This window comes from Tupaia chinensis, unplaced genomic scaffold (assembly GCF_000334495.1).
Source record: "Tupaia chinensis unplaced genomic scaffold, TupChi_1.0 Scaffold000370_1, whole genome shotgun sequence".
NCBI lineage: Eukaryota > Metazoa > Chordata > Mammalia > Scandentia > Tupaiidae > Tupaia > Tupaia belangeri.
This window is the reverse complement of record NW_006159867.1, coordinates 6251211-6265990: the sequence shown is the minus strand read 5'-3', so window position 1 is coordinate 6265990 and position 14780 is coordinate 6251211.

Genomic DNA, 14780 nt, shown 5'->3' with positions numbered 1-14780 from the left:
AACAATATAGAAATGTCCTTCCTTTTTCTTGACAGCAGTTTCCCATTGAACAGAAGATATGATTTTTGCAACTTGTTTATTGCTAGTAGAATTTAAAATATTTAAAAATTTTAATTGTTTTTAACAAAGCTATAGTGTTCATCTTTTAACACTTGTTCAAGTAAAGACCAGCATATGGCGTAATGTTTACATCACTGGACTCCCACATAGTTGATCATGGTTTGAGTCCTGGACCCAGCAGCTTAAAACTCACATTGGGCATGTGTGCATGCCTGTCCAAAATTCTGAGAGGACACTGGAGGAGAAGGGATTGTGGTGTGGCCACCTCCCTCCCCCCGGGGTGATTTCTTGCTTTGTGTCTTTCTGCTGCTCTCTGACTCTCCGGCAAGCATACGTGCCCCATAGCAAAAATCTCTCTTAAAACCACACCACCCAAAATACCTTGTTCAAGTATTTCTATAAGATAAATTCTAGAAGGGTAATTGATGTGAGAAAAGAGTATATATTTTTTAAATTGTAATTCATATTGCCATTATCACTCTCGAAAAAGTTGTACCAAGTTACGCTCCAACCAGAAGTTCATGAGTGTTTGTTTCTCCATATCCTCAACAAATAGTGGTGATACAATTTTCAAGAATTGTCAGTCTGGGAAGTGAAGAATTGTACCTCATTATTGTTTAATTAAAATGTTTTTAACTGTTGGTGAAATTGAACACCTTTTCATTACGCTAACTGCTGGTCCTGGACACCTTTTCATATTTAGTGACATTTATGTTTTTTTCTAAACTTTTGCCATTTTTCACTTGTGATGTTTGGATCATTTTTCTTATTGATTTTTAAGATCTTTTTGTGTATTAGTGAAACTGATTTTTATGTGTTGCATTTTTGCCAGTTTGTTTTAAATGTTATATTTTGCTATTTAATGTTTATGGTTTTCATAATATTATATTTATCATTTTTGTCTTAAGACTTTATGTCATAGTTAGAAAAGATTTCCTCATGTCAAGTTTAGAGTAAAATATGACTATGAATTTCTTCTAGACTTTCTTTGTTTTCATGGTTTTGCATGTGGTTCTATCTGGAGTTTTCTAATTTGTATTTAAAGATCTCTAGAGAGAGCCAATCCATGCCCTTTTTGGTTAACATGTTTCAATTTTTAGTTCTTAGAATTCTCAGAAGAATCTTTCTGAGAAACATAACTTCTTATTTTATTTTATTTTATTATTTTTTAGAGTTTTGCTATAGAGCGTGTGTGCTTGCCAGAGATGCAGAGAGAGACAGAGAGAGAAAAATTAAGAAACCACCTCTGGGGTGGCGGTGGGGCGGATGTCCATGCTATAATCCCTTCTTCTCCATTCTCCTCTAGGGATTTTGAGTATGCACACACACTTGCCTGGTGTGAGTTTCAAGTTCTTAGGTTCAGGACTCGAACCATGGTCAACCATGTTTGGGATCTAGCGCCTTAACCACTATCCCACCTGCTGTCCCCAAAACAAAACATTTTACATTTAAAACAAAACAAAACAAAACAAAAAAGTTGTTATTTTACAACTAAGAGAACCATGATTTTGAGAGGCTGATAAATATAGTGACTCACTGGCACAGCAGATAGTGAATACCAGGTGTCTGATTCCTGGTTTAGGAACCTTTCCTTTGTTATTCTGACACTTAAAATATTTAAATAAACCCTCAGACCAAAGCTCAGTGCTTCCTTCTTGTTTTGTGGTCTCAGTGGGAATAATTTCATTCTTTGCATGTCCATGAAAACCATAACCATATTAATTTCTATTCATCTGTTTATTTTTTCCTTCCCATTAAATGAATGGGTACAGATCATATGTATTTGAGAACGGTAGTGTGAGGAAGCAGAATCTCAGAAGTGTTTGATCATCACCACTCTAAGTCATGGCTGTTTAGTTTGGGGAAATAGAGGTGATCCCTTAGGAAGGAGCAAAAAATGTTCTCAATGAATCATTCACATTTGAGAAAGAAGAAAGGGGACAGTAAAGTGTAATGGTTGCATTCACTACATAGTACATTCAATTACATAATAAAAGAAGACTTCAGAATTCGGTGTTAAGTGGGTAATTTGTTAGACTCAACATTCAGTTTCTGCTACTTTTCTGTGTAAACAGGCACAAATATTTCATAACCTTGTACATGCCTATAAATCTGTTTTCTCGCCCACTTTACCCTCTCCCTCCACTCTCTGTGAGACTCCTGGTCCAATGCTGCCTTTCTAGGGCTTTAGCCATCTGCTTTCCTTTGCTGCGATAGTTATGCCTTCCTGATTTGGCCTGCCTGTTTGATGCTGACTTTGTGTTTACCGGGGAATCATGGTGAGCTGTGAAGCTCTGCCTCTTGTGACTGCCCGATTCCTAGCTCACTGCTTTTGCATGCCCTTTGACAGGCAAGTCTCTCTGGACTCTTGCTTGTCTGCCTGCCTTGCTGCTAACTCACCGTTAGCTCCTAAGGTCTCAACTTCGGTGAATTCCTGGCTCTCCCGGTTTCAGATTTTCACCATCCTAACTCTGCATTTCTGTTGTAGTCCACAATCCTAGCATTAATACTTTACATTTTAAATTGCTTCTTTTTGCTCTTATCTGTTACAGAGAGACTATATGAGAAGTTCAACTTCGATGACCTCACTGAAGCATGAGGACTTTGATGGGGGCGAGGGAGGGGCATATCAAAAAACAAATAATTCCCAGGAACATTTTGAAGTTGCTTCCTGAATGAGGCATAGACTTTAGATGCATCACTATGATTGCTCTTGGTTTCTTTTGTTTAAGATTTTCTCTAATTCTTAGAAGCATTGTCCTTTAACAAACTTACCCTTAAGTTCTCCTGAAATCCCAGGATACCTGACTTTTTTAGATAGTATCCAGGAGATGTCACCTTGGTACCAGGTGAAAATTCTTTTTGAATGCACCTGATTCATGTCTCTGACAGTACTATGAGCATTCTGCCCACAGAAAAATCCTGGAAAACTCAGTGTTCCTCTGCACTTTTTAGCAGCTTGAGCTGCAACCCCAAATTCTAGTTACACATTTGCTCCTCCCAATTCTTCACTCACAGTTCTCATTTCATCTCTTTTTGAACTTACAAGTCCTGAAGGGCTTTAGGTTTCATTATGATTTTGGTCACAGCATTGTAAGCTTTCCCAAAAGAAGAACTTTCAAGATCTCCAGACATTCTAACCAATAAAAAAACCTTCTTTTGCTTCCCATATGCTATACATTCTTTGTTAAGATTTATTATTTTTATTTTTATTATTTTACTTTATATTTTAGTTTTTGCTATAGGGTGCACACACTTGCCAGAGAGAGACAGAGAAAGGGAGAGAGAGGAAGTGAGAAATCACTCCCAAGGGAGATGCCAAGCTGTAGTATCCTCTCTTCCATACTCCTCTTGGGATTTTGAGCATGCATTACGTACATCTGGCATGTATGTGTAAGCTGCCAGGTCTGGGACTTGAATGGTTCCGTTGGCCACGTGAGATCCAGTGTCTTATCCTGCACACCACCTGCTGGCCCTGTTAGGATATTCTTAACCTCTCGGAACCATTTTTTTTTTTTTCATCTATAAAGTAACACCACCACCAACAATAATGCCAAACATGCATTGAGCACTCATCAAACAATAGCTTTTGTTATTTTGTTTGTTGTCTTAAAATACCACTCCTCTCTTTGTTAGGTTTTTTGTTTTTAATGAATGTACATTTTTTTTTAAAGAGTTCTCTCATGAATTCAGTCCCTTTACCTTGATTTCTTTCAGGTGCAAGTTTCAGTCCATAAAATGATAGAACATCTTCGACAGCTCAGGGAAGCCTGTTTCCTCTGTCCCTTACACTTGTTTTAGGATTCTGGTATCCTCTGGAAGTGAATTTTTCAGCCACAGTGATTTTTAGGACCTTTCAGTTTAATTCAGATACCAGTCCGTGACGAAGTGATATGGGAAGCAGAGTCTAGTCTTGGGGGCTGGGGAAGCTGGGCCTGGTAAGGGGATCAGGGTTACAGCACTGAATTACTCCATTATTGATCCCAGAGGAAAACTGGCTAGATGCCAAGGCAGAAGTCAAGTTAGGCAGCTCTATTTAAACTCCACACTTAATGAGACTGAAATAGAGTGACTGTAGCCCACAGGGTTTGCTTCATTACCAGGAATGGGGCAGCAGTCAAAATCCAGACAATTGGTGAAGCTGAAGAGCTTACAGTGGAGCTTTCTGGTTACAGGTCTATGCAGAATGGAGCCTGCAGAGTAGGAAGAACAGTTATTCAGGCCTGGATTTCAATTTTGCCTTATTTAGTATCTTGAACAAGTATTTTCTCTGTGGTTTAATATCCTCACATGTCTCATATGAAATTAAGTTTGATAGCATTGTAATTAAATTTTGCCAGGTATGCAAAAATACTTTGGACAGTGAGTCATTCATAGAAGTATTCAGTAAATGGTAGATATTGTTACCACTGTTGTTATTTTTATTGTAATTTAAGGTTGAAGCTGAGGCCAAGGTAAAGGCAAGAAAGAAACTGAAACCAATGCTTTTGGGAGTGAGGTTTGGCCACTCATTCTCTAGAAAAATGATTTCTAGAGGGATTCTAGCCCTAAAAGTTGGAATTTTCCTAAGATGGTATAAGCAGCACCCTTATCAATATCTTCCCAGGGAACCTTTTTTAAGTTTTTTATGAGATCTGCTTTTTAAAAGCTCAGTGATGTTGGCAAGGAATGTATAGGGTGGGGATCTTTTATAAGGAGTATCTAGCCTTTTAAGCCAATAAAAAGCAGTTACGTCCTGGCTCATTTGATCCTAGACCCAGACTTAAAGAGTTCTAGCTGCTGGCTATACAGGCTGAGCATTGCAGAGCAAGTGGTCAAGTATATGAACCTGAAGATTCCTTTGGTAACAACTCCACATCTGTGATTTTCTTCTCTTGTATTTAACATTGACTGAGAGAATGGAGTATGATATACAAAGTCTGGAACAAATTGAGTCCACTCTCAAGATCTTCTATTCTTGTAGGAAGAGAGGGTATGTGTGAATGTATCAGGAAAAAAAATTCTGTATTACATCTGTGCTCCACCTACTGGTATGACTAGAGCTAATGTGATGGTCATAAACAGAAGACTTTTACAAGGAATACAGATATAGGATAGAGCCTTTTGTTAGGTTATAGACAAAGAACATCGGACCAGTATTATGGTTATTCTCATAGTGGTGTTTACTGTTAGGAGTGAAGCAGGAGGGCCAGGCAGAAACTGGTATACTGTGACATTGAAAGTGAGGTAGCAGTCTTTGCTTCCTCCCTCCCCCACCCCCAATGTGGACAGCCTTTTTTTTGGGAAAACAACAATGGGTGACTATGACTTTGTCACCTCTTTACAGACTTGAGGGCCAGCAGATGGCGAAGTGATTATGTTACTGGGCTCCCACATGGCTGACCACAGTTTGAAGCCTTGGGACCAGAAGCTTGAAAATTATGAGTGCCCAAAATCCTGAGAGGAGAATGGAAGAGAAGGGATTGTGGTGTGGCCATCCTCCCTGGGAAGTGACTTCTAGCTTTCTGTCTCTTTCTCTCTGGGGAGCATATGCACCCAATAGCAAAAATCTCTCTCTCTCTCTAAAAAAAAAAAAAAAAGACTGAATAGGAAATTAGTCACATAGATTCAGGAGCACGGGGGTTGTGGAAACAGTGCTAACCAGACTCTAGGCAGAGAATCCATGGAGGCCAGAGGCAGTAGGTGTCAGGAGAGATCTGGAAACGCTTGCCCTGAGGTGTGGAACATATGAGGACCATCTTTTCCCTTCTTTCTTTGAATCTATAAATGAAACTGACATTCCTCATTACAATGCTTTTGGAGTTGTTTCTTGTGGGGAAATTGTATGGTTGATGGGTGAAGAAATAGTGAGTCTCAGCGAACATGGAATGCAAGCAGAGACTCCACAAAGATTGCTGGGATATATCTGGATTGCAATTCAGTATCCATTGTAAACTACTGATATGTAATTGACAAATGCCATAAAAGAACTACAGAAAAATGAGATCAGAAGTCTGAGTAGTGGAAGCTGACTTCTAGCCTAGGGGTGGGGAGAGGAAGAAATAAGGAGGAGAAAAACTTTGCATGAGGTGTACATTGGATTAAGCTTTCAGGAAAGATGTGGTGGACACTGGCTAGTTTGAGCATCCACAATACTTCGCATGATGTATGAAAACTGATTGTGGTGAAACCATGCCTATTATGAGGGATTAGGTTGGAGGTGAAGAGGCCCATGAATACTTATACCAATAAGATGGGTAAAGTGGCTCAGGGCTTCTGGGAAGAAATGATTCTCTTTCTCCTGGTGGGTGGGAACAAGGAAACATTTAGCCTGTGTTGCTACTGGGAGTGCTCCTGCAAGCACGAGGAAAACCGACCTTCCCGTGAAGCATAGCTAAGGAGAGCGGACTGGAGGAATAGAAGGAAACTGCCTCCATGCTGACAGTAGCACGGAAGGTTAGGAGTTATATAACGTCAGGGAAGTTTATTGCGACTATGAGCAAACTATGTGGGTGAGAACATTTCAGGTGTATACAGAAAGCAGCTAGGTATTCTCAACCAATAATCTTCTCTGCACCCACTGGCTCTGTCGATCTAGCATCTGAAAATAATAAACCATTTTTGTCATTTTGAAAAAGATTTTTAGTTTATCTTCAAGAGCATGTTTATTATTGCTACAGATTTTTGAATGTGGCACAAAAAAAAATCAGTCGTGTAGTGTTGGCTCACTTCTGTTAACGGTTACTTAATTTGATGTGATTTTAGAAACTGTGTTACCAGTAGTCGTGTCTAAGTTTCCAGTACATTTCTTGTTTACTTACTTTCTGACAGCAAGGTAGTGGAAAGAGCTTTAGGGCAGTTATGTATGGCTTTGAATCTCATGTGCTTGTTAATTTAGAACCCATTACTTCTGTTATACCTTAACAATCCTTTTCATTAAATGGAATGAAATCTTGGTTATGTTCTAATGTTATTGCATTCTCTAGAATCTTACATTCTAGGTTTCCACTGAAACAATGATCTCCCTTCCAGGGTTGTCAGGGAAAGATGGTACTGAGAAATATCTGTGTTGTGGCTAGATGAAGAGTTATTATGTTGGTGGTCTGACTCGATTCCATTTGGAATATTTAAATTTTATCTTATTAAATTTATACTAATCTTTAAAATTAATTATATTCATGCGGCTCTCTAATTCTTTCGTATTTCTTATTCCTTATTTTACTGACTAGTTTTCAGCTGTCTAGAATGCAAGTTCAATGAAGAGGAGAATTTTCTTCCTGGATTTTGTTCTCTCTGGTATAACCAGCACCCAGAAGAGTATCAGAGTGTAGTTGGCTCTCAATAAATGTTTGTCATATGAATGAATTAATTACTCAGCAGTATAGCATGCCCATGGAGTTACATTTTTTCATTTTAAGAATATTTTTTCCTACTATATTTTATTAATTTTATTAGTTGAACTTGAATGTTCATTGGGAATTTATCTTCTAGAGAATAAACAGTGATATGGAGTCTAAGTATTTAAAATTAAACTATGTAATAATTCATTTACTAAAATTAGATTTTAAAAACAATGCTGTAGAGCCGGCTCTGTGGTACAGTGGTAACACACTACTCTAGAGAAGCCAGATCCCACATGGTGACTGTGGTTAGAATATCTGGCCAGGGGAACCAGCAGTTGGTCACGTCGCAATCCCTTCTCCTCTATTCTCCTCTCGGGATCTTGGGCACGCGTGCACACGCGCCCCGCGTGAGTTTTAAGCCACCGGGTCCGGGACACGAACTGCGGTCGACTACGTGGGAGTCCAGCGACATAGCCATTACCCTAACTGCTGGTTCCCAATTAGGGAACGTTTTGATCTCTGTTTGGTGAGACATGCATTCTCTTGCCAAAAAAAAAAAAAAAAAAGAAAAAAAGAATATCTGGCCTGGCCAGTCTGAACACACTGGGCACACAAGTCTCCTGAAGGGAGGGGACAAGGACATCATCTGGACCTATAGAGGATGCTCGTCTCTTTCTCACTCTCATATGTATGCATGCATACTCTATCATGAATAAAGAAAAGTATTAAAACATCAATGACAAAAATAATACTACAATACATACAGAATATCTCCTTTCTTTTTTTGAGAGGTTTTTGCTACAGGGCGCGTGCGCTCGCCCTACAGACACAGAGAGACATAGAGACAGAAAGCGAGAAATCACCCCCAAGAGGGATGGTCATGCTGCAATCCCTTCTCCTCCATTCTCCTCTTGGAATCTTGGGCACGCATGCACATGCGCCTGGCGTGAGTTTTAAGCCACCGGGTCTGGGACGCGAACCGTGGTCGACTACGTGGGAGTCCAGCAACAAAGCCATTATGCTCACTGCTGGTTCCCCATAATATCTCCTTTCTTAAGAAGAAGCTGATTAACAGCTTCTATAAGCTATAAGCAATCGGGTCCATTTTGATGAGCTTTTTGATGTTTCAGTATAGAACAAGATAAAATGTAGGAAAATCCTTTAATTCTGCTTCCCATCTTTAATCTGGATACTTAATCTTATTAGCTGCTATTGTCACTCTGTTATTAAGATCAAAGGAAACAAAGATAAGGAGACTGTTAATTGAACAACAACAAAAAAGAAACAAACAACCCTTCCTTTACTTGTGTGTCACCAACTGAAAACAAAACAAACAAAAAAAGGAAGAGAAAAATAAAACAAACAAATAAATCCCTAAGTCCCCAATGGCAAGTTAACTGAAGAAAAATATTTGAAATAATAACTGTCCCCAGATCCCTAGATTTACAGTTTTGCCTTGCAAAAATAAATGGCTGCTGTAAGTAAGAGCAGGTGTAACGGTTGTGACTACTGGAGGTATGGCGAAGGCATTGTGTCTTGATAGGAAACAAGGGACAAGGAGCATAATGAGATGCAACTGAAAGAGATTTGGGACTTAACTCCTCTTCGTGTTGGAGGGAAACCAGATTCATAGCAGTAGAAGGACTCCATAAACATAATTCACTGAAATGAGAGAGTGATAAAAGGCCTTTTTCTTGCCTTTTGCAGGGATAAATTACACCCGAAGCTATAGAAATGTTCCTTTCCAGCTTCAGATTAAGTGTGCTTGTATAATAAACATTTCTGTAACATTCGGCTTCTTTAACCTAGACAGCTCAATTAGGGCTGTGCGATGAAATACAACTTCTATGCACTTTGTGAGCACTTAATGTGACTGAGGGCCTGTTAGCAAGAAATCTCACAGAAAATAGGTCTTGTCAAGTGTTTAAGGAAATTGAATTGGCATCGTGTTTAACACACACGTATGTAAGTATATGGATATGTATTATTTTAGATTTTGTGTAATCTAATTATAGATGTATGTCTTTTGTGTGAAAAGTCTCTTATTTGTTAACTTGGCTATTTGCTGGAAAACTATGGGGAAATTTGGGAAAATTGTTTTATGTAGGCACAGATATTAAAAGAAGACAGGAACTCTGGAGACTCACAAAGAGTACAAAAAACTTAATTCTAATCTTGAAATTGCCTTGAATTGAAGGTAGAATCACTGAGTCCCTTGACTTGGAGTTTCATTGCTTGATTAATCTGCATATTTTGTTTCTGTAAAAAAGGAAATATTAGGGCTCTTGCAGGAGTGATTGAGAAAAGTACTTTAGGCAGAAGAGTGGTCTTTGCCCTGCACTGTAGGGGACATTTGACAATCTATCCATGTCACTCATTGCAAATTAACATTACAAGCTCCTTCCAGGCTATAATTTTAGTTTTTGAATGTCACCAGTGGAGTGTCATAAATATTGTCATGGTTATCTACCAAATAAGGCTTCCATTTCTTTCTCTCTCTTCCTTTCTTCCTTTCCTCCTTTCCTCCATTTCTCTCTTTCGAGAGATTTTTGCAATAGGGTGCAGGCACTCACCAGAGAGACAGAAAGCAAGAAATCACCCTCTGGGGGTATGGCCATGCCACAATCCCTTCTCTTTCATTCGCCTCTTGGGATTTTGGGCCTTCACATGCACGCATGTGGGGTGAATTTTAAGCTGCTGGGTCTTGGACTCGAACCTCAGTTGGCAACATGGGAGTCCAGCACCTTAATTAACTATTATACCACAAGCTGGCCCCAAAGCTTCCATTTCCTAGGCTAGCTTCTAAGGATCTCTGAGACTAGCCCTGATTTCATTTACTCCACTTTATATTCAAATTTGCATTTCACATAAGCTGTGTAAAGTCCCAGTTCTAGACAAGGAGCTTTCATGTGATTCATCTATTTAATTACTTTTTACTATACATACCACTTTGTGTCCCTGACTGAAGACAAACTGTGCTCTTTATTGTATCTCATCACTTCCCTTGGTTCTCCACCTTGTCTTTCCCTCTGCACCTCTGTTTTTCTTGCTGTTTTAAGCCCTTCTGGTGGAACCTCCTTGACCTCCCATCCAGGAATCTCCCCCTGCTCTGCCTTATTGCTGCATTTTACTTCTTCCTCTTAGTACACATCAATTTCCACTCATATTATTGTTACCTATGACCCTTTCTCCTCTCGCTTGAGGACAGAGCTGACATCTGATTTTCTGCCATGCTTAGGACTAGTGCTGTATATCGAACTCTCATTTTTTCATTTATATCTTCATATTTATAAATAGGCCCTGCTTTGAATAAAACTGATAATAGTTTTTTAAGTGCACATTAATGTTTTGTGTGTGTGTGTGTGTGTGTGTGTGTATTTCAACTACTCGTTAGTAAGGGTATAAGGAGGACCCGAACCATGATGGATACAAAAACACAGTTCCATTTGTAGAGGAAAAGGAGCTTGGTGTCTTTATGAAAATAATTTGGCATTTTTAGCTTAAAATGGAAGTCCTACTGACGAAACACAGAACATTCAGGGAACATCAAAAGGGGAAATGATTAATTTTTAATGTTACATATGTCTCTCAAAAGAGATAATTCAGGTAAGTCGGTTGCACTTTTTCTTTACTAGATTGGTTTATCATCATGATGAGATGGGAGAAAGCACTGGTTCTTTTCAAAGGGCTTGTTTACAAGTGTTCAGATCAAACAAGATAAGTGGGACTATAGGGAATTCTTTATTTGTACCTCTAATTGTTTCTTTAAATGTGACCATAAAAATTCATTCGGGAAACAGCCGCAGATTTAAGGAGATAAAATAAGACCTCAGATGGCTGTTAGTAATACAAATAACTTAAAGTGTTTTTGCAAATTGCATGTCAGCCACAATTAACATTATGATGTTTATTTTGGTGCGGATGGATACCCTTGGTAAGCAGCCTCTCTCAGTATATCAGTGGTTCCTTTTATAATGTTGTCGTAATTGAAACATTTTGTCTTGCGTGAGACAGATGGGTGCGCAGCAAGTATTCATGACACAACCATTTATGACGATAGAGCTTGCAGACACCAGCCCCACGGTGGCCTGTGTACAATGGGGCTGTTTCCTTGGTGGAAGGGACCAAGGAACGCAAACATCAGAGCCTAGGTCAGTCATCGTACGCTAACGTTTTTCCAGATTGCACAATTTGGGGCATTACCTAATTCCCATGTAGAGCGATTGTGAGCAGGTTTTGAACAAGTATTGATTTGTAAGAAGCAAATGAATGTCATGATTCCCATTTTTAGTATTCGTTTTTCTCATTCAGTGTAAAAATCGTCTACCCTCTTGAGAAGAAGTAAATAAGATATGGAAATGTTACGCTACTGTGTGAGAAGCTAGACAAATATTTTCATTTCTACTACAGAATGTTTTCTGGTGCTTGTCAAAATTTCTTGTGTGTACTGTGATTCTACATGCATACACCACAGCCGGGCCTGCTTTGCGACAGCATTGAGCTTGCTCTTGGTATCAATAAAAGCAATATTTGGAGACATGGAAATGGATTTAAAATCCAGTCAATTAGTGTAGTAATTAATCTGTCACTCTTCTCCTCTTGTCCTGCATTGCAAAGCTAACCATAAACTGTGATTGAACCAGCAACATCCCTTTTCTGATGAGGCATGGCTTAATGAGAATGATTTTATCTCTTCTGGGGTGTTTTTGTGCCCACAGTCAATCATCTTGATGGTTTTCTTTTTACCATAAACATCAAATGGTACTATACTGGGAACGTTATGTAACAATTAACCACATTTTAATTTGTCTGACAATTATGGAGACGTAGCACTGTTATGGAAATGGATGGCCTCACTGCTGTATTAAAGACTCCGAGTGGAGTATCTTTGTGATTTAAGACTTATAAATAGAGATGTTGCTTCCATCAGTTAAGAATAATTTTGGCTGCAAATAAGAGGACACCTTATTACAGTGCTTGAACATGTTTTATCATTAGTGTGTAGAATGACAGACAATTTTCCTGGGAAGTTGGTGGCTGCACATCCAGGGTGCTATCTGTGTTCTAGGAAGGAAGAAGAAAGGGAGAAGCAGAGAGGAACAGTGCCTACAAGAGGAAAGCATCTCTTTCCAGAATTCTCAGTTTATACTCTATAAAGCATTTCTATACCCCTAGTTGCAGTGGAACCTGGAGAATAATACATCAGGTCAGGTTCTTTTTTTTTTTTTTTGAGAGATTTTTTTCGCTGCAGGGTATTTGTGCTCACTGGCAAGACAAAGAGACAAAAAACAAGAAATCACCCCACAGTGGGGATGGCCATGCCAAAATCCCTTCTCCATTCTCCTCAGGATTTTGGGGCATGCATGTGCATGCACCTGGAGTGAGTTTCAAGTCACTGGGTCCAGTATTTGACTGCAGTCAACCACAGAGGGGTCCAGCACCTTAGCCACTATGCCACCTGCTGCCCCCCCAAGTCAGATCTTAATTCTATGTTAAATTAAGAGGGATATGAGAGTTAGAACCAATTAATAATATAAGTCACATTGCTTAAATATATTGCCACAGTGAAAGGACCAAATGCTTATTGACTGTTGCTTTTCCATGTAGTAGAGTCTCATGCCTCTAGATTGAGTATTCTGGAGAGCGGACTGGGGTGTGGAGGGTTGGAGAGGACTGAAAAACTGAAATAGATTGATAGTTTTGGTTCCCAGGTGAGTCAGCTTAGAAGTCAAGGAAACAGAGAGTAAAGTCCTCTGGTGACTGAAATATGACTCCTTCCTTATTTTCATCCTTCTTTCCCTTTTATGCACTCCAGCCTTATCCTTGATATGGGGAAGCTTATAAAAATTGCCACTCCATTGCTCATGACCTGCCCTGTGAAGATAAATATTTTGAGAAGATAGATAGTGTTCAGGTAAGAAAAGCCTCCTGTGTGAGAAAGGAGAAGGAAGGCGAATACACAGAAAAAGAATCGTGAAATGCTGGCAAATGTGATCTGCCAAGAAATTGATGTTTATAAACCTTTGCCTGGTTTTATTTTCAATATTTATCATTTTGCTAAGATTACAGAGTCCTTGACATTAAGTTAGTGTATCCCCAAGCAGGTTCTGAGGGAATGGTAGAAGAGTGATCAGTTGCTTTAGGTAAAAGCCACTCATTGGTGTTAGACCAGATTTTTGGTTAATTTTATATTCTGACAATTACACAGATTAATCTAGTAAATCCAAAAAAGCCTACCAAGATTTGTCTGGATTTGTCATGAACCTTAAAATGTCATCAGCATACATGGTAATTCATACTGCCTGTGATTCAGGGTAATCCTTCCCATCTCCTGTGAGGATCTAATAACCAGAGCCAGTGGCTCTAATGCTAAAATAAACAGCAGAGAATCTGTGCAACACCTCTGCTCTATAGCTTGTGGAAGTGGTCTGGTGTGTGTGGAATATTTTCCTAGGGTTTTTTTTTTTTTTTTTTTTTAATACCAAGTGCCAATTCTTATTCCAAACCAAAGTATCAATGTATCATAGAACACATTATTTCATTAGATATACTTCATCTTGTGTTCAATAAAATGGTAATTAGAATTAGTATGGTAACAGGTAACAGGTCCTCAGATACATCCATGACTTCAGTTAGGACATAACATTTAAGCTACTATTACCATGTTATAGTTTTGTCACTGTAACATGGAGATTAACAATAGGGAGGGGCTATCTACCACCAGCTCATACAGACCTGTGTGTGAAATTAAAAAATGATGCCCTTGGGCATTTCTTTTCTTTTTTTTTCTTTTTTTTAAGCAACCAGTCGGAACTGGGGACACCAGCTTTATTAACCACAGGCAACTGTTTTTCTGACATTTCAGAATTATTCAAGCAGGGGAGGGTAAAGTTTGTCTTTAAAAAGAAACACTCAAAAACATTCTGGTCGTATTAAAATAGATTCTTAGCAGAGTAACATTTTAGTGCTATTGATGGGCTTTTTAAATCCAAATCTACTTATTTTCCTCCTTGTTTACAAATTGCCCCTTGCCTAAAATAAAGAGATTGCATAGAAACAGTCTTGATAACAATCTATGTCACAGCTCTGGTTTGCTACTTTTTGGTCTGAGAAAGATATTGAGGCTCATGTTTAAAAATGTGTAATAAAGGATCAACTGACACGATTATTATGTTTGGTTTCGAAGTTTTAGGAAATGAGGGGCAGACATCAGAAAATTTACCTGGATCATTAAAAACCACAAGGTTGGAGAACTTTTTTTAAAAAATAATTGATACCAAATAAATTAAAAAAAAAAAAGATCACCCACAGGCTGGTGAGCAAAACTTGCTCTGCCTTGAATCCCTGACTAGCTCCCTCAGTTAGGTACCCTTGCACAGAGCACAAACTAACACATAC